Genomic DNA, 22,131 nt, shown 5'->3' with positions numbered 1-22,131 from the left:
TTCACATTGACGATCAAACACAGAAATAGCGTCGGGATTTATTACAGAAGGCACAATGCCGACTTAAGTACAAGAAGAGTATATCTTCTCATTGTTTGTGGTTTGCTTTGAGCGTTGCCTGGGAGATCAGTATTAGATTCCGATGCACCACTGCAGCTTTACTCTATCCATTGGAAATTCACATTGACGATGAAACATAGAAATTGCGTCGGGATTTAATACAAAAGGCATAATGCCAACTTAAATACAAGAAGTGTAAATCTTTTCATTGTTCGTATTTGCTTTTAGCATTTCCTGGCAGATCAGTATTAGATTCCGATGCACTACTGCAGCTTTACTCTATCGGTTGGACCTTTACATTTACGATGAAACACAGAAATTGCATAGGGGTTTAATACAAAAGGCACAATGCCAACTTAAGTACAAGAAAAGTAAATCTTCTCATTGTTTGTGGTTTGATTTGAGCGTTACCTGGGAGATCAGTATTAGATTCCGATGCACTACTGCAGGTTTACTCTATCCCTTGGACCTTCACATTGACGATGAAACACCGTAATTTCGTCGGGATTAAATAAAATATGCACAATGCCGACTTAAGTACAAGAAGAGTGAATCTTCTCATTGTTTGTGGTTTGCTTTGAACATTTCCTGGGAAATCAGAAATAGGTTCAGATGCACTACTGCAGCTTTACTGTATCCCTTGGACCATCACATTGACGATGAAACACAGAAATTTCGTCGGTATTTAATACAAAAAGCACAATGCCGACTTAAGTACACGAAGAGTAAATATTCTCATTGTTTGAGGTTGGCTTTGAGCGTTTCCTGAGAGATCAGTATTAGATTCCGATGCACTACTGCAGCTTTACTCTATCCCTAGGACCTTCACATTGGCGATGAAACACAGAAATTGCGTCGGGATTTAATACAAAAGGCACAATCCCGACTTCAGTACAGGAAGATTCAATCTTCTAATTGTTTGTGGTTTGCTTTGAGCGTTTCCTGGGAGATCAGTATTAGATTCCGATGCACTACTGCAGCATTACTCTATCCCTTGGACCTTCACATTGACGATGAAACACAGAAATTGCGTTGGAATTTAATAAGAAACGCAGAAAGATGACTTAAGTACAAGAAGTATAATTCTTCTCATTGTTTGTGGTTTGCTTTGAACGTTTCTTTTGAGATCAGGAATAGATTCCGATGCACTACTGCAGCTTTACACAATTCTTTGGACCTTCACATTGACGATGAAACACAGAAATTGCTTCGGGATTTAATACGAAAATTACAATGCCGATTTCAGTGCAAGAGGAGTGAATCTTCTCATTGTTTGTGGTTTGCTTCCAGCGTTTCCTGGGTGATCGGTATTAGATTCAGATGCACTACTGCAGCTTTACTCTATTCCTTTGACCTCCGCATTGGCAATGAAAATCAGAATTTGCGTCGTGGTTTAATAAAAAAGGCGCAATGCCGACTTAAGTACAAGATGAGAGAATCTTCTCATAGTTTGTGGTTTGCTGTGAGTGTTTCCTGGGAGATCGGTATTAGATTCCGATGCACTACAGCAGCTTTACTCTATCCCTTGGACCTTCACATTGACGATGAAACACAGATATTGCGTCGGGATTTAATACAAAATGCACAATCCCGACTAGAGTACAGGAAGAGTCAATCTTCTAATTGTTTGTGGTTTGCTTTGAGCGTTTCCTGTGTGATCAGTATTCGATTCCGATGCACAACTGCTACTTTCCTATATGCCTTGGACCTTCACATTGACGACGAAACACAGATATTGCGTCGGGATTTAATACAAAAGGCAGAATACCGACTTGAGTACAAGAAGAGTCAATCTCCTCATTGTTTGTGCTTTTGCTTTGAGCGATTCCTGGGAGATTAGTATTAGATTCCGAACACTACTGCAGCATTACTCTATCCCTTGGACCTTCACATTGACGATGAAACACAGCAATTGCGTCTGGATTTGAAAAAAAAGGCACATTGACGACTTAAGAACAAGAAAATTAAATCTTCTTATTGTGTGTGGTTTGCTTTGAGCGTTACCTGGGAGATCAGTATTAGATACCGAACACTACTGCAGCATTACGCTATCACTTGAACCTTCACATTGACGATGAAAAACAGGAATTGCGTTGGGATATAATAAAAAACGCAGAATGATGACTTAAGTACAAGAAGATTAAATCTTCTTATTGTTGTGGTTTGCTTTGAACGTTTCACGTGAGATCAGTGTTAGATTCCCATGCACTACTGCAGATTTTCTCTATCCCTTGGACCTTCACATTGACGATGAAACACAGAAATTGCGTCGGGATTTAATACAAAAGGCACAATCCCGACTTGAGTACAGGAAGAGTCAATCTTCTAATTGTTTGTGGTTTGCTTTGAGCGTTCCCTGGGTGATCAGTATTCGATTCCGATGCACAACTGCTGCTTCCCTCTATGCCTTGGACCTTCACATTGACGACGAAATACAGATATTGTGTAGGGATTAAATACAAAAGGCAGAATGCCGACTTGAGTACAAGAAGAGTCAATCTCCTCGTTGTTTGTGCTTTTGCTTTGAGCGATTCCTGGGAGATCAGTATTGCATTCCGAACAAACTGCAGCTTTACTCTATCCCCTGGACTTTCACATTGACGATGAAACACAGCTATTGCGTCGGGATTTAATACAAAACGCACAATGCCGACCTAAGTACAAGGAGAGTCAATCCTCTCGTTTTTTGTGGTTTGCTTTGAGCGTTTCCTGGGAGATCAGTATTAGATTCCGATGCACTACTGCAGCATTACTCTATCCCTTGGACCTTCACATTGACGATGAAACACAGAAATTGCGTTGGGATTTAATAAAAAACGCAGAAAGATGACTTAAGTACAAGAAGTGTAATTCTTCTCATTGTTTGTGGTTTGCTTTGAACGTTTCTTTTGAGATCAGGATTAGATTCCGATGCACTACTGCAGCTATACTCAATTCCTTGGACCTTCACATTGACGATGAAACACAAAAATTGCTTCGGGATTTAATACGAAAGTCACAAAGCCGACTTTAGAGCATGAGGAGTAAATCTTCTCATTGTTTGTGGTTTGCTTTCAGCGCTTCCTGCGTGATCAGTATTAGATTCCGATGCACTACTGCAGCTTTACTCTATCCCTTTGACGTTCACATTGACGATGAAACACAGAAATTGCGTCAGGTTTTAATACAAATGCACAATGCCGACTAAAGTACAAGAGGAGAAAAACTTCTCGTTGTTTGTGGTTTGCTTTGAGAGTTACCAGGGAGATCATTATTAGCTTCCGATGCACTACTGCAGCTTTACTCTATCCCATGGAATTTCTCATTGACGATGAAACACAGAAATTGCGTCGGGATTTCATGCAAAAGGCAGAATGCCGACTAGAGTACAAGAATAGTCAATCTTCCCATTGTTTGTGGTTTGCTTTGAGCGTTTCCATTGAGATCTGTATTAGATTCCGTTGCACAAATGCTGCTTTACCCTAAGCCGTGGGCCTTCACAATGACGACGAAACACTGATATTGCGTCGGGACTAAATACAAAAGGCAGAACGCCGTCTTGATTACAAGAAGAGTCAATCTTCTCATTGTTTGTGGATTGCTTTGAGCGTTTCCTGGGAAATCAGTATTAGAGTCCGATGCACTACTGCAGCTTTACTCTATACCATGCACATTCACATTTACGATGTAACACAGAAATTGCGTCGGGATTTAATAGAAAATGCACAATGCCGACTTAAGTACACTAAGAATAAATCTCCTCATTGTTTGTGATTTGCTTTGAGCGTTTCCTGGGAGATCAGTATTAGATTCAGATGCACTACTGCAGCTTTACTCTATCCCTTGGTCCGTCACATTGACGATGAAACACAGAAATTGCGTCGGGATTTAATACAAAACGCACAATGCCGACTTAAGTACTAGAAGAGTAAATTTTCTCATTGTTTGTGGTTTGCTTGATCGCTTCCTGCGAGATCAGTATTAGATTCCGATGCACTACTACTGCTTTACTCTATACCTTGGACCTTATCACTGACGATCAAACACAGAAATTAAGTCGGGATTTAATACAAAAAGCACAATGCCGACTCAAGTACAAGAAGAGTAAATCTTCTCACTGTTTGTTGTTTGCTTTGAGCGTTACCTGGGAGATCGGTATTAGATTCCGATGCACTAATGCAGCTTTACGTAATCCCCTGGACCTTCACATTGACGATGAATCACAGAAAATGCGTTGGGGTTTAATACAAAAGGCACAATGCCGACTTAAGGACAAGAAGAGTAAATCTCCCCATTGTTTCTGGTTTGCTTTGAGTGTTACCTGGGTGATCGGTATTAGATTCCGATGCACGTTTGCAGCTTTTATCTATTCCTTGGACCTTCACATTGACGACGAAGCGCAGAAATTGCGTCGGGATTTACTACAAAATGCACAAGCCGACTTAAGTACAAGAAGAGTAAATCTCCTCATTGTTTGTGCTTTTGCTTAGAGCGTTTCCTGGGAGATCATTATTAGTTTCCGATGCACTACTGCAGCTTCACTCTATCCCCTTGACCTTCACATTGGCGACGAAACACAGAAATTGCGTCGGGATTTAATACAAAAGGCACAATCCCGACTTCAGTACAGGAAGATTCAATCTTCTAATTGTTTGTGGTTTGCTTTGAGCGTTTCCTGGGAGATCAGTATTAGATTCCGATGCACTACTGCAGCATTACTCTATCCCTTGGACCTTCACATTGACTATGAAACACAGAAATTGCGTTGGAATTTAATAAAAAACGCAGAAAGATGACTTAAGTACAAGAAGTGTAATTCTTCTCATTGTTTGTGGTTTGCTTTGAACGTTTCTTTTGAGATCAGGATTAGATTCCTATGCACTACTGCAGCTTTACTCACATCTTTGGACCTTCACATTGACGATGAAACACAGAAATTGCTTCGGGATTTAATACCAAAATTACAATGCCGAATTCAGTGCAAGAGGAGTGAATCTTCTCATTGTTTGTGGTTTGCTTCCAGCGTTTCCTGGGTGATCGGTATTAGATTCAGATGCACTACTGCAGCTTTACTGTATTCCTTTGACCTCCGCATTGGCAATGAAAATCAGAATTTGCGTCGTGGTTTAATAAAAAAGGCACAATGCCGACTTAAGTACAAGATGAGAGAATCTTCTCATAGTTTGTGGTTTGCTGTGAGTGTTTCCTGGGAGATCGGTATTAGATTCCGATGCACTACAGCAGCTTTACTCTATCCCTTGGACCTTCACATTGACGATGAAACACAGATATTGCGTCGGGATTTAATACAAAATGCACAATCCCGACTTGAGTACAGGAAGAGTCAATCTTCTAATTGTTTGTGGTTTGCTTTGAGCGTTTCCTGTGTGATCAGTATTCGATTCCGATGCACAACTGCTACTTTCCTATATGCCTTGGACCTTCACATTGACGACGAAACACAGATATTGCGTCGGGATTTAATACAAAAGGCAGAATACCGACTTGAGTACAAGAAGAATCAATCTCCTCATTGTTTGTGCTTTTGCTTTGAGCGATTCCTGGGAGATTAGTATTAGATTCCGAACACTACTGCAGCATTACTCTATCCCTTGGACCTTCACATTGACGATGAAACACAGCAATTGCGTCTGCATTTGAAAAAAAAGGCACATTGACGACTTAAGAACTAGAAAATAAAATCTTCTTATTGTGTGTGGTTAGCTTTGAGCGTTACCTGGGAGATCAGTATTAGATTCCGAACACTACTGCAGCATTACGCTATCACTTGAACCTTCACATTGACGATGAAAAACAGGAATTGCGTTGGGATATAATAAAAAACGCAGAATGATGACTTAAGTACAAGAAGATTAAATCTTCTTATTGTTGTGGTTTGCTTTGAACGTTTCATGTGAGATCAGTGTTAGATTCCCATGCACTACTGCAGATTTTCTCTATCCCTTGGACCTTCACATTGACGATGAAACACAGAAATTGCGTCGGGATTTAATACAAAAGGCACAATCCCGACTTGAGTACAGGAAGAGTCAATCTTCTAATTGTTTGTGGTTTGCTTTGAGCGTTTCCTGTGTGATCAGTATTCGATTCCGATGCACAACTGCTGCTTCCCTCTATGCCTTGGACCTTCACATTGACGACGAAATACAGATATTGTGTCGGGATTAAATACAAAAGGCAGAATGCCGACTTGAGTACAAGAAGAGTCAATCTCCTCGTTGTTTGTGCTTTTGCTTTGAGCGATTCCTGGGAGATCAGTATTGCATTCCGAACAAACTGCAGCTTTACTCTATCCCCTGGACTTTCACATTGACGATGAAACACAGCTATTGCGTCGGGATTTAATACAAAACGCACAATGCCGACCTAAGTACAAGGAGAGTCAATCCTCTCGTTTTTTGTGGTTTGCTTTGAGCGTTTCCTGGGAGATCAGTATTAGATTCCGATGCACTACTGCAGCATTACTCTATCCCTTGGACCTTCACATTGACGATGAAACACAGAAATTGCGTTGGGATTTAATAAAAAACGCAGAAAGATGACTTAAGTACAAGAAGTGTAATTCTTCTCATTGTTTGTGGTTTGCTTTGAACGTTTCTTTTGAGATCAGGATTAGATTCCGATGCACTACTGCAGCTATACTCAATTCCTTGGACCTTCACATTGACGATGAAACACAAAAATTGCTTCGGGATTTAATACGAAAGTCACAAAGCCGACTTTAGAGCATGAGGAGTAAATCTTCTCATTGTTTGTGGTTTGCTTTCAGCGCTTCCTGCGTGATCAGTATTAGATTCCGATGCACTACTGCAGCTTTACTCTATCCCTTTGACGTTCACATTGACGATGAAACACAGAAATTGCGTCAGGTTTTAATACAAATGCACAATGCCGACTAAAGTACAAGAGGAGAAAAACTTCTCGTTGTTTGTGGTTTGCTTTGAGAGTTACCAGGGAGATCATTATTAGCTTCCGATGCACTACTGCAGCTTTACTCTATCCCATGGAATTTCTCATTGACGATGAAACACAGAAATTGCGTCGGGATTTCATGCAAAAGGCAGAATGCCGACTAGAGTACAAGAATAGTCAATCTTCCCATTGTTTGTGGTTTGCTTTGAGCGTTTCCATTGAGATCTGTATTAGATTCCGTTGCACAAATGCTGCTTTACCCTAAGCCGTGGGCCTTCACAATGACGACGAAACACTGATATTGCGTCGGGACTAAATACAAAAGGCAGAACGCCGTCTTGATTACAAGAAGAGTCAATCTTCTCATTGTTTGTGGATTGCTTTGAGCGTTTCCTGGGAAATCAGTATTAGAGTCCGATGCACTACTGCAGCTTTACTCTATACCATGCACATTCACATTTACGATGTAACACAGAAATTGCGTCGGGATTTAATAGAAAATGCACAATGCCGACTTAAGTACACTAAGAATAAATCTCCTCATTGTTTGTGATTTGCTTTGAGCGTTTCCTGGGAGATAAGTATTAGATTCAGATGCACTACTGCAGCTTTACTCTATCCCTTGGTCCGTCACATTGACGATGAAACACAGAAATTGCGTCGGGATTTAATACAAAACGCACAATGCCGACTTAAGTACTAGAAGAGTAAATTTTCTCATTGTTTGTGGTTTGCTTGATCGCTTCCTGCGAGATCAGTATTAGATTCCGATGCACTACTACTGCTTTACTCTATACCTTGGACCTTATCACTGACGATCAAACACAGAAATTAAGTCGGGATTTAATACAAAAAGCACAATGCCGACTCAAGTACAAGAAGAGTAAATCTTCTCACTGTTTGTTGTTTGCTTTGAGCGTTACCTGGGAGATCGGTATTAGATTCCGATGCACTAATGCAGCTTTACGTAATCCCTTGGACCTTCACATTGACGATGAATCACAGAAAATGCGTTGGGGTTTAATACAAAAGGCACAATGCCGACTTAAGGACAAGAAGAGTAAATCTCCCCATTGTTTCTGGTTTGCTTTGAGTGTTACCTGGGTGATCGGTATTAGATTCCGATGCACGTTTGCAGCTTTTATCTATTCCTTGGACCTTCACATTGACGACGAAGCGCAGAAATTGCGTCGGGATTTACTACAAAATGCACAAGCCGACTTAAGTACAAGAAGAGTAAATCTCCTCATTGTTTGTGCTTTTGCTTAGAGCGTTTCCTGGGAGATCATTATTAGTTTCCGATGCACTACTGCAGCTTCACTCTATCCCCTTGACCTTCACATTGGCGACGAAACACAGAAATTGCGTCGGGATTTAATACAAAAGGCACAATCCCGACTTCAGTACAGGAAGATTCAATCTTCTAATTGTTTGTGGTTTGCTTTGAGCGTTTCCTGGGAGATCAGTATTAGATTCCGATGCACTACTGCAGCATTACTCTATCCCTTGGACCTTCACATTGACTATGAAACACAGAAATTGCGTTGGAATTTAATAAAAAACGCAGAAAGATGACTTAAGTACAAGAAGTGTAATTCTTCTCATTGTTTGTGGTTTGCTTTGAACGTTTCTTTTGAGATCAGGATTAGATTCCTATGCACTACTGCAGCTTTACTCACATCTTTGGACCTTCACATTGACGATGAAACACAGAAATTGCTTCGGGATTTAATACCAAAATTACAATGCCGAATTCAGTGCAAGAGGAGTGAATCTTCTCATTGTTTGTGGTTTGCTTCCAGCGTTTCCTGGGTGATCGGTATTAGATTCAGATGCACTACTGCAGCTTTACTGTATTCCTTTGACCTCCGCATTGGCAATGAAAATCAGAATTTGCGTCGTGGTTTAATAAAAAAGGCACAATGCCGACTTAAGTACAAGATGAGAGAATCTTCTCATAGTTTGTGGTTTGCTGTGAGTGTTTCCTGGGAGATCGGTATTAGATTCCGATGCACTACAGCAGCTTTACTCTATCCCTTGGACCTTCACATTGACGATGAAACACAGATATTGCGTCGGGATTTAATACAAAATGCACAATCCCGACTTGAGTACAGGAAGAGTCAATCTTCTAATTGTTTGTGGTTTGCTTTGAGCGTTTCCTGTGTGATCAGTATTCGATTCCGATGCACAACTGCTACTTTCCTATATGCCTTGGACCTTCACATTGACGACGAAACACAGATATTGCGTCGGGATTTAATACAAAAGGCAGAATACCGACTTGAGTACAAGAAGAATCAATCTCCTCATTGTTTGTGCTTTTGCTTTGAGCGATTCCTGGGAGATTAGTATTAGATTCCGAACACTACTGCAGCATTACTCTATCCCTTGGACCTTCACATTGACGATGAAACACAGCAATTGCGTCTGCATTTGAAAAAAAAGGCACATTGACGACTTAAGAACTAGAAAATAAAATCTTCTTATTGTGTGTGGTTAGCTTTGAGCGTTACCTGGGAGATCAGTATTAGATTCCGAACACTACTGCAGCATTACGCTATCACTTGAACCTTCACATTGACGATGAAAAACAGGAATTGCGTTGGGATATAATAAAAAACGCAGAATAATGACTTAAGTACAAGAAGATTAAATCTTCTTATTGTTGTGGTTTGCTTTGAACGTTTCATGTGAGATCAGTGTTAGATTCCCATGCACTACTGCAGATTTTCTCTATCCCTTGGACCTTCACATTGACGATGAAACACAGAAATTGCGTCGGGATTTAATACAAAAGGCACAATCCCGACTTGAGTACAGGAAGAGTCAATCTTCTAATTGTTTGTGGTTTGCTTTGAGCGTTTCCTGTGTGATCAGTATTCGATTCCGATGCACAACTGCTGCTTCCCTCTATGCCTTGGACCTTCACATTGACGACGAAATACAGATATTGTGTCGGGATTAAATACAAAAGGCAGAATGCCGACTTGAGTACAAGAAGAGTCAATCTCCTCGTTGTTTGTGCTTTTGCTTTGAGCGATTCCTGGGAGATCAGTATTGCATTCCGAACAAACTGCAGCTTTACTCTATCCCCTGGACTTTCACATTGACGATGAAACACAGCTATTCCGTTGGGATTTAATACCAAACGCACAATGCCGACCTAAGTACAAGAAGAGTCAATCCTCTCGTTTTTTTGGTTTGCTTTGAGCGTTTCCTGGGAGACAGTATTAGATTCCGATGCACTACTGCAGCATTACTCTATCCCTTGGACCTTCACATTGACGATGAATCACAGATATTGCGTTGGAATTTAATAAAAAACGCAGAAAGATGACTTAAGTACAAGAAGTGTACTTCTTCTCATTGCTTGTGGTTTGCTTTGAACGTTTCTTGTGAGATCAGGATTAGATTCCGATGCACTACTACAGCTATACTCAATTCCTTGGACCTTCACATTGACGATGAAACACAGAAACTGCTTCGGGATTTAATACGAAAGTTACAATGCCAACTTCAGAGCATGGGGAGTAAATCTTCACATTGTTTGTGGTTTGCTTTCAGCGCTTCCTGGGTGATCAGTATTAGATTCCGATGCACTACTGCAGCTTTACTCTATCCCTTTGACGTTCACATTGACGATGAGACACAGAAATTACGTCATTTTAATACAAATGCACAATGCCGACTAAAGTACAAGAGGAGAAAAACTTCTCGTTGTTTGTGGTTTGCCTTGAGCGATACCTGGGAGATCATTATTAGCTTCCGATGCACTACTGCACCTTTACCCTATCCCATGGAATTTCACATTGACGATGAAACACAGAAATTGCGTCGGGGTTTAATATAAAAGGCACAATGCCTACTTAAGTACGAGATGAGAGAAACTTCCCATAGTTTGTGGTTTGCTGTGATAGTTTCCTGGGAGATCGGCACTAGATTCCGATGCACTACTGCAGCTTTACTCTATCCCTTGGACCTTCACATTGACGACGAAACACAGATATTGCGTCGGGATTAAATCCAAAGGCAGAATGCCGACTTGAGTACAAGAAGAGTCAATCTCCTCATTGTTTGTGCTTTTGCTTTGAGCGATTTCTGGGAGATCAGTATTAGATTCCGAACAATACTGCAGTTTTAATCTATCTCCTGGACTTTCACATTGACGACGAAACACAGCTATTGCGTCGGGATTTAATACAAAACGCACAATGTCGACCGAAGTACAAGAAGAGTCAATGTTCTCGTTTTTTGTGGTTTGCTTTGAGCGTTTCCTGGGAGATCAGTATTAGATTCCGATGCACTACTGCAGCTTTACTCTATCCCTTTGACATTCGCATTGACGATGAAACTAAGAAATTGCGTCGGGGTTTAATCAAATATGCACAATGCCCACTTAAGGACAAGAAGAGAGAATCTGCTCATTGTTTGTGGTTTGCTTTGAGTGTTTCCTGGGAGATCGGTATTAGATTCCGATGCACTATTGCAGCTTTACTCTATCCCTTGGACCTTCACATAGATGATGAAACTCAGAATTTGCGTCGGGAGATATTAAAAAAGGCACAATGCCTACTTAAGTACAGGATGAGAGAGTCTTCTCATTGTTTGTGGTTTGCGTTGTGTGTTTCCTGGGAGATCGGTATTATATTCCGATGCACTACTGCAGCTTTACGTTATCCCTTGGACCTTCACATTGACGATGAAACGCAGAAATTGCGTCGGGATTTAATACAAAAGCCACAATGCCGACTTAAGTACAAGAAGACGAAATCTCCTCACTGTTTGTGGTTTTGCCTTGAGCGTTTCCTGGGAGATCAGTATTATATTCCGATGCACTACTGCAGCTTTACCCCATCATTTAACCTTCGCATTGACGATGGAACACAAAAATTGCGTCGGGATTTACGCCAAAAGGCACAATGCCGACTTAAGTACAAGAACAGTAAATCTTCTTATTGTATTTGGTTTGCTTTGAGCGTTACCTGGGAGATCAGTATTAGATTCCGAACACTACTGCAGCATTACTCTATCCCTTGGACTTTCACATTGACGATGAACCACAGACATTGCGTCGGGATTTAATACATGAGGCAAACTGCTGTCATAAGTACAAGAAGAGTAAATATTCTCACTGATTGTGGTTTGCTTTGAGCGTTTCCTGGGAGATAATTATTAGATTCCGATGCACTACTGCCGCTTTACCCTATACCTTGGACTTTCACATTGCCGATGTATCACAGCAATGGCGTCGGGATTTAATACAGAAGGCACAATGCCAACCTAAGTACAAGAAGAGTCAATCTTCTCGTTGTTTGTGGTTTGCTTTGACCATTTCCTGGGAGATCAGTATTTGATTCCTATGCACTCATGCAGCGTTACTCTATCCCTTAGACCTTCACAATGACGATGAAACACAGAAATTGCGTTGGAATTTAATAAAAAACGCAGAACGATGACTTAAGTACAAAAAGTGTAAATCTTCTCATTGTTTGTGGTTTGCTTTGAACGTTTCTTGTGAGATCAGTATTAGATTCCGATGCACTACTGCAGCTTTATTCTATCCCTTTGACATTCGCATTGACGATGAAGCTCAGAATTTGCTTCGGGAGTTATTAAAAATGGCACAATGCCTACTTAAGTACAAGATGAGAGAATCTTCTCATTGTTTGTGGTTTGCTTTGTGTGTTTCCTAGGAGATCGGTATTATATTCCGATGTACTACTGCAGCTTTACGCTATCCCGTGGACCTTCACATTGACGATGAAATGCAGAAATTGCGTCGGGATTATATACAAAAGGCACAATGCCAACTTAAGTACAAGCAGAAAAAATCTCCTCACTGTTTGTGTTTTTGCTTAGAGCGTTTCCTGGGAGATCAGTATTAGATTCCGATGCACTACTGCAGCTTTACCCCATCCTTTGACCTTCGCATTGACGATGAAACACAGAAATTACGTCGGGATTTAATACAAAAGGCACAATGCCGACTTAAGTACTAGAACAGTAAATCTTCTTATTGATTTTGGTTTGCTTTGAGCGTTACCTGGGAGATCAGTATTAGATTCCGAACACTACTGTAGCATTACTCTATCCCTTGGACTTTCACATTGACGATGAAACACAGCAATTGCGTCGGGATTTAAAACAAAACGCACATTGACGACTTAAGAACAAGAAAAGTAAATCTTCCTATTGTGTGTGGTTTGCTTTGAGCGTTACCTGGGAGATCAGTATCAGATTCCGAACACTACTGCAGCTTTACTCTATCACTTGAACCTTCACATTGACGATGAAACACAGAAATTGCGTTGGGATTTAAGAAAAAATGCAGAATGATGACTTAAGTACAAGAAGATTAAATCTTCTTATTGTTGTGGTTTGCTTTGAACGTTTCATGTGAGATCAGTGTTAGATTCCGATGCACTACTGCAGATTTACTCTATCCCTTGGACCTTCACATTTGCGATGAAACACAGAAATTGCGTCGGGATTTAATACAAAAGGCACAATCCCGACTTCAGTACAGGAAGATTCAATCTTCTAATTGTTTGTGGTTTGCTTTGAGCGTTTCCTGGGTGATCAGTATTCGATTCCGATGCACAACTGCTGCTTTCCTCTATGCCTTGGACCTTCACATTGACGACGAAATACAGATATTGTGTCGGGATTAAATACAAAAGGCAGAATGCCGACTTGAGTACAAGAAGAGTCAATCTCCTCGTTGTTTGTGCTTTTGCTTTGAGCGATTCCTGGGAGATCAGTATTAGATTCCGAACAATACTGCAGCTTTACTCTATCCCCTGGACTTTCACATTGACGATGAAACACAGCTATTGCGTCGGGATTTAATACAAAACGCACAATGCCGACCTAAGTACAAGGAGAGTCAATCCTCTCGTTTTTTGTGGTTTGCTTTGAGCGTTTACTGGGAGATCAGTATTATATTCCGATGCACTACTGCAGCATTACTCTATCCCTTGGACCTTCACATTGACGATGAAACACAGAAATTGCGTTGGAATTTAATAAAAAACGCAGAAAGATTACTTAAGTACAAGAAGTGTAATTCTTCTCATTGTTTGTGGTTTGCTTTGAACGTTTCTTTTGAGATCAGGATTAGATTCCGATGCACTACTGCAGCTATACTCAATTCCTTGGACCTTCACATTGACGATGAAACACAAAAATTGCTTCGGGATTTAATACGAAAGTCACAATGCCGACTTTAGAACATGAGGAGTAAATCTTCTCATTGTTTGTGGTTTGCTTAGAGTGTTTACTGCTAGATCGGTATTTGAATCCGATGCACTACTGCAGCTTCACTGTATCCCCTTGACCTTCACATTGACGATGAAACACAGAAATAGCGTCGGGATTTATTACAGAAGGCACAATGCCGACTTAAGTACAAGAAGAGTATATCTTCTCATTGTTTGTGGTTTGCTTTGAGCGTTGCCTGGGAGATCAGTATTAGATTCCGATGCACAACTGCAGCTTTACTCTATCCATTGGAAATTCACATTGACGATGAAACATAGAAATTGCGTCGGGATTTAATACAAAAGGCATAATGCCAACTTAAATACAAGAAGTGTAAATCTTTTCATTGTTCGTATTTGCTTTTAGCGTTTCCTGGCAGATCAGTATTAGATTCCGATGCACTACTGCAGCTTTATTCTATCCCTTTGACATTCGCATTGACGATGAAGCTCAGAATTTGCTTCGGGAGTTATTAAAAATGGCACAATGCCTACTTAAGTACAAGATGAGAGAATCTTCTCATTGTTTGTGGTTTGCTTTGTGTGTTTCCTAGGAGATCGGTATTATATTCCGATGTACTACTGCAGCTTTACGCTATCCCGTGGACCTTCACATTGACGATGAAACGCAGAAATTGCGTCGGGATTATATACAAAAGGCACAATGCCAACTTAAGTACAAGCAGAAAAAATCTCCTCACTGTTTGTGTTTTTGCTTAGAGCGTTTCCTGGGAGATCAGTATTAGATTCCGATGCACTACTGCAGCTTTACCCCATCCTTTGACCTTCGCATTGACGATGAAACACAGAAATTGCGTCGGGATTTAATACAAAAGGCACAATGCCGACTTAAGTACTAGAACAGTAAATCTTCTTATTGATTTTGGTTTGCTTTGAGCGTTACCTGGGAGATCAGTATTAGATTCCGAACACTACTGTAGCATTACTCTATCCCTTGGACCTTCACATTGACGATGAAACACAGCAATTGCGTCGGGATTTAAAACAAAACGCACATTGACGACTTAAGAACAAGAAAAGTAAATCTTCCTATTGTGTGTGGTTTGCTTTGAGCGTTACCTGGGAGATCAGTATCAGATTCCGAACACTACTGCAGCTTTACTTTATCACTTGAACCTTCACATTGACGATGAAACACAGAAATTGCGTTGGGATTTAAGAAAAAATGCAGAATGATGACTTAAGTACAAGAAGAATAAATCTTCTTATTGTTGTGGTTTGCTTTGAACGTTTCATGTGAGATCAGTGTTAGATTCCGATGCACTACTGCAGATTTACTCTATCCCTTGGACCTTCACATTTGCGATGAAACACAGAAATTGCGTCGGGATTTAATACAAAAGGCACAATCCCGACTTCAGTACAGGAAGATTCAATCTTCTAATTGTTTGTGGTTTGCTTTGAGCGTTTCCTGGGTGATCAGTATTCGATTCCGATGCACAACTGCTGCTTTCCTCTATGCCTTGGACCTTCACATTGACGACGAAATACAGATATTGTGTCGGGATTAAATACAAAAGGCAGAATGCCGACTTGAGTACAAGAAGAGTCAATCTCCTCGTTGTTTGTGCTTTTGCTTTGAGCGATTCCTGGGAGATCAGTATTAGATTCCGAACAATACTGCAGCTTTACTCTATCCCCTGGACTTTCACATTGACGATGAAACACAGCTATTGCGTCGGGATTTAATACAAAACGCACAATGCCGACCTAAGTACAAGGAGAGTCAATCCTCTCGTTTTTTGTGGTTTGCTTTGAGCGTTTCCTGGGAGATCAGTATTAGATTCCGATGCACTACTGCAGCATTACTCTATCCCTTGGACCTTCACATTGACGATGAAACACAGAAATTGCGTTGGAATTTAATAAAAAACGCAGAAAGATTACTTAAGTGCAAGAAGTGTAATTCTTCTCATTGTTTGTGGTTTGCTTTGAACGTTTCTTTTGAGATCAGGATTAGATTCCGATGCACTACTGCAGCTATACTCAATTCCTTGGACCTTCACATTGACGATGAAACACAAAAATTGCTTCGGGATTTAATACGGAAGTCACAATGCCGACTTTAGAACATGAGGAGTAAATCTTCTCATTGTTTGTGGTTTGTTTTCAGCGCTTCCTGCGTGATCAGTATTAGATTCCGATGCACTACTGCAGCTTTACTCTATACCATGCACATTCACATTTACGATGAAACACAGAAATTGCGTCGGGATTTAATACAAAAAGCACAATGCCGACTTAAGTACACTAAGAATAAATCTCCTCACTGTTTGTGATTTGCTTTGAGCGTTTCCTGGGAGATCAGTATTAGATTCAGATGCACTACTGCAACTTTACTCTATCCTTTGATCTTCGCATTGACGACGAAACTCAGTTTTTTGCGTCGGGATTTTTTAAAAAAGGCACAATGCCTACTTATGTACACTAAGAGTCTATCTTCTCATTGTTTGTGGTTTGCTTAGAGTGTTTACTGCTAGATCGGTATTTGAATCCGATGCACTACTGCAGCTTCACTGTATCCCCTTGACCTTCACATTGACGATGAAACACAGAAATAGCGTCGGGATTTATTACAGAAGGCACAATGCCGACTTAAGTACAAGAAGAGTATATCTTCTCATTGTTTGTGGTTTGCTTTGAGCGTTGCCTGGGAGATCAGTATTAGATTCCGATGCACAACTGCAGCTTTACTCTATCCATTGGAAATTCACATTGACGATGAAACATAGAAATTGCGTCGGGATTTAATACAAAAGGCATAATGCCAACTTAAATACAAGAAGTGTAAATCTTTTCATTGTCCGTATTTGCTTTTAGCGTTTCCTGGCAGATCAGTATTAGATTCCGATGCACTACTGCAGCTTTACTCTATCGGTTGGACCTTTACATTTACGATGAAACACAGAAATTGCATAGGGGTTTAATACAAAAGGCACAATGCCAACTTAAGTACAAGAAAAGTAAATCTTCTCATTGTTTGTGGTTTGATTTGAGCGTTACCTGGGAGATCAGTATTAGATTCCGATGCACTACTGCAGGTTTACTCTATCCCTTGGACCTTCACATTGACGATGAAACACCGTAATTTCGTCGGGATTAAATAAAATATGCACAATGCCGACTTAAGTACAAGAAGAGTGAATCTTCTCATTGTTTGTGGTTTGCTTTGAACATTTCCTGGGAAATCAGAAATAGATTCAGATGCACTACTGCAGCTTTACTGTATCCCTTGGACCATCACATTGACGATGAAACACAGAAATTTCGTCGGTATTTAATACAAAAAGCACAATGCCGACTTAAGTACACGAAGAGTAAATATTCTCATTGTTTGAGGTTGGCTTTGAGCGTTTCCTGAGAGATCAGTATTAGATTCCGATGCACTACTGCAGCTTTACTCTATCCCTAGGACCTTCACATTGGCGATGAAACACAGAAATTGCGTCGGGATTTAATACAAAAGGCACAATCCCGACTTCAGTACAGGAAGATTCAATCCTCTAATTGTTTGTGGTTTGCTTTGAGCGTTTCCTGGGTGATCAGTATTCGATTCCGATGCACAACTGCTGCTTTCCTCTATGCCTTAGACCTTCACATTGACGACGAAATACAGATATTGTGTCGGGATTAAATACAAAAGGCAGAATGCCGAGTTGAGTACAAGAAGAGTCAATCTCCTCGTGGTTTGTGCTTTTGCTTTGAGCGATTCCTGGGAGATCAGTATTAGATTCCGAACAATACTGCAGCTTTACTCTATCCCCTGGACTTTCACATTGACGATGGAACACAGCTATTGCGTCGGGATTTAATACAAAACGCACAATGCCGACCTAAGTGCAAGGAGAGTCAATCCTCTCGTTTTTTGTGGTTTGCTTTGAGCGTTTCCTGGGAGATCAGTATTAGATTCCGATGCACTACTGCAGCATTACTCTATCCCTTGGACCTTCACATTGACGATGAAACACAGAAATTGCGTTGGAATTTAATAAAAAACGCAGAAAGATGACTTAAGTACAAGAAGTGTAATTCTTCTCATTGTTTGTGGTTTGCTTTGAACGTTTCTTTTGAGATCAGGATTAGATTCCGATGCACTACTGCAGCTATACTCAATTCCTTGGACCTTCACATTGACGATGAAACACAAAAATTGCTTCGGGATTTAATACGAAAGTCACAATGCCGACTTTAAAGCATGAGGAGTAAATCTTCTCATTGTTTGTGGTTTGCTTTCAGCGCTTCCTGCGTGATCAGTATTAGATTCCGATGCACTACTGCAGCTTTACTCTATCCCTTTGACGTTCACATTGACGATGAAACACAGAAAATGCGTTGGGGTTTAATACAAAAGGCACAATGCCGACTTAAGGACAAGAAGAGTAAATCTCCCCATTGTTTTTGGTTTGCTTTGAGTGTTACCTGGGTGATCGGTATTAGATTCCGATGCACGTTTGCAGCTTTTATCTATTCCTTGGAGCTTCACATTGACGACGAAGCGCAGAAATTGCGTCGGGATTTACTACAAAATGCACAAGCCGACTTAAGTACAAGAAGGGTAAATCTCCTCATTGTTTGTGCTTTTGCTTAGAGCGTTTCCTGGGAGATCATTATTAGTTTCCGATGCACTACTGCAGCTTCACTCTATCCCCTTGACCTTCGCATTGACGATGAAACTCAGAAATGGTGTCGGGAGTTAATAAAAAAGGCACAATGCCTACATAAGTACAAGAAGGGTAAATATTGTCATTGTTTGTGGTTTGCTTTGAGCGTTTCCTGTGAGATCAGTATTTGATTCCGATGCACTACTGCAGCTTTACTCTATCGTTTGATCTTCGCATTGACGACGAAACTCAGTGTTTTGCGTCGGGATTTTTTAAAAAAGGCACAATTCCTACTTATGTACAAGAAGAGTCTATCTTCTCATTGTTTGTGGTTTGCTTAGAGTGTTTACTGCTAGATCGGTATTTGAATCCGATGCACTACTGCAGCTTCACTGTATCCCCTTGACCTTCACATTGACGATGAAACACAGAAATAGCGTCGGGATTTATTACAGAAGGCACAATGCCGACTTAAGTACAAGAAGAGTATATCTTCTCATTGTTTGTGGTTTGCTTTGAGCGTTGCCTGGGAGATCAGTATTAGATTCTGATGCACCACTGCAGCTTTACTCTATCCATTGGAAATTCACATTGACGATGAAACATAGAAATTGCGTCGGGATTTAATACAAAATGCATAATGCCAACTTAAATACAAGAAGTGTAAATCTTTTCATTGTTCGTATTTGCTTTTAGCGTTTCCTGGCAGATCAGTATTAGATTCCGATGCACTACTTCAGCTTTACTCTATCGGTTCTACCTTTACATTTACGATGAAACACAGAAATTGCATAGGGGTTTAATACAAAAGGCACAATGCCAACTTAAATACAAGAAAAGTAAATCTTCTCATTGTTTGTGGTTTGATTTGAGCGTTACCTGGGAGATCAGTATTAGATTCCGATGCACTACTGCAGGTTTACTCTATCCCTTGGACCTTCACATTGACGATGAAACACCGTAATTTCGTCAGGATTAAATAAAATATGCACAATGCCGACTTAAGTACAAGAAGAGTGAATCTTCTCATTGTTTGTGGTTTGCTTTGAACACTTCCTGGGAAATCAGAAATAGATTCAGATGCACTACTGCAGCTTTACTGTATCCCTTGGACCATCACATTGACGATGAAACACAGAAATTTCGTCGGTATTTAATACAAAAAGCACAATGCCGACTTAAGTACACGAAGAGTAAATATTCTCATTGTTTGTGGTTGGCTTTGAGCGTTTCCTGGGTGATCAGTATTAGATTCCGATGCACTACTGCAGCTTTACTCTATCCCTTTGACGTTCACATTGACGATGAGACACAGAAATTACGTCATTTTAATACTAATGCACAATGCCGACTAAAGTACAAGAGGAGAAAAACTTCTCGTTGTTTGTGGTTTGCCTTGAGCGATACCTGGGAGATCATTATTAGCTTCCGATGCACTACTGCACCTTTACCCTATCCCATGGAATTTCACATTGACGATGAAACACAGAAATTGCGTCGGGGTTTAATATAAAAGGCACAATGCCTACTTAAGTACGAGATGAGAGAAACTTCCCATAGTTTGTGGTTTGCTGTGATAGTTTCCTGGGAGATCGGCACTAGATTCCGATGCACTACTGCAGCTTTACTCTATCCCTTGGACCTTCACATTGACGACGAAACACAGATATTGCGTCGGGATTAAATCCAAAGGCAGAATGCCGACTTGAGTACAAGAAGAGTCAATCTCCTCATTGTTTGTGCTTTTGCTTTGAGCGATTTCTGGGAGATCAGTATTAGATTCCGAACAATACTGCAGTTTTAATCTATCTCCTGGACTTTCACATTGACGACGAAACACAGCTATTGCGTCGGGATTTAATACAAAACGCACAATGTCGACCGAAGTACAAGAAGAGTCAATGTTCTCGTTTTTTGTGGTTTGCTTTGAGCGTTTCCTGGGAGATCAGTATTAGATTCCGATGCACTACTGCAGCTTTACTCTATCCCTTTGACATTCGCATTGACGATGAAACTAAGAAATTGCGTCGGGGTTTAATCAAATATGCACAATGCCCACTTAATGACAAGAAGAGAGAATCTGCTCATTGTTTGTGGTTTGCTTTGAGTGTTTCCTGGGAGATCGGTATTAGATTCCGATGCACTATTGCAGCTTTACTCTATCCCTTTGACCTTCACATAGATGATGAAACTCAGAATTTGCGTCGGGAGATATTAAAAAAGGCACAATGCCTACTTAAGTACAGGATGAGAGAGTCTTCTCATTGTTTGTGGTTTGCTTTGTGTGTTTCCTGGGAGATCGGTATTATATTCCGATGCACTACTGCAGCTTTACGTTATCCCTTGGACCTTCACATTGACGATGAAACGCAGAAATTGCGTCGGGATTTAATACAAAAGCCACAATGCCGACTTAAGTACAAGAAGACGAAATCTCCTCACTGTTTGTGGTTTTGCCTTGAGCGTTTCCTGGGAGATCAGTATTATATTCCGATGCACTACTGCAGCTTTACCCCATCATTTAACCTTCGCATTGACGATGGAACACAAAAATTGCGTCGGGATTTACGCCAAAAGGCACAATGCCGACTTAAGTACAAGAACAGTAAATCTTCTTATTGTATTTGGTTTGCTTTGAGCGTTACCTGGGAGATCAGTATTAGATTCCGAACACTACTGCAGCATTACTCTATCCCTTGGACTTTCACATTGACGATGAACCACAGACATTGCGTCGGGATTTAATACATGAGGCAAACTGCTGTCATAAGTACAAGAAGAGTAAATATTCTCACTGATTGTGGTTTGCTTTGAGCGTTTCCTGGGAGATAATTATTAGATTCCGATGCACTACTGCCGCTTTACCCTATACCTTGGACTTTCACATTGCCGATGTATCACAGCAATGGCGTCGGGATTTAATACAGAAGGCACAATGCCAACCTAAGTACAAGAAGAGTCAATCTTCTCGTTGTTTGTGGTTTGCTTTGATCATTTCCTGGGAGATCAGTATTTGATTCCTATGCACTCATGCAGCGTTACTCTATCCCTTAGACCTTCACAATGACGATGAAACACAGAAATTGCGTTGGAATTTAATAAAAAACGCAGAACGATGACTTAAGTACAAAAAGTGTAAATCTTCTCATTGTTTGTGGTTTGCTTTGAACGTTTCTTGTGAGATCAGTATTAGATTCCGATGCACTACTGCAGCTTTATTCTATCCCTTTGACATTCGCATTGACGATGAAGCTCAGAATTTGCTTCGGGAGTTA

This window comes from Schistocerca piceifrons, chromosome 2 (assembly GCF_021461385.2).
Source record: "Schistocerca piceifrons isolate TAMUIC-IGC-003096 chromosome 2, iqSchPice1.1, whole genome shotgun sequence".
NCBI classification, from domain to species: domain Eukaryota; kingdom Metazoa; phylum Arthropoda; class Insecta; order Orthoptera; family Acrididae; genus Schistocerca; species Schistocerca piceifrons.
This window is presented reverse-complemented; position numbering follows the sequence as displayed.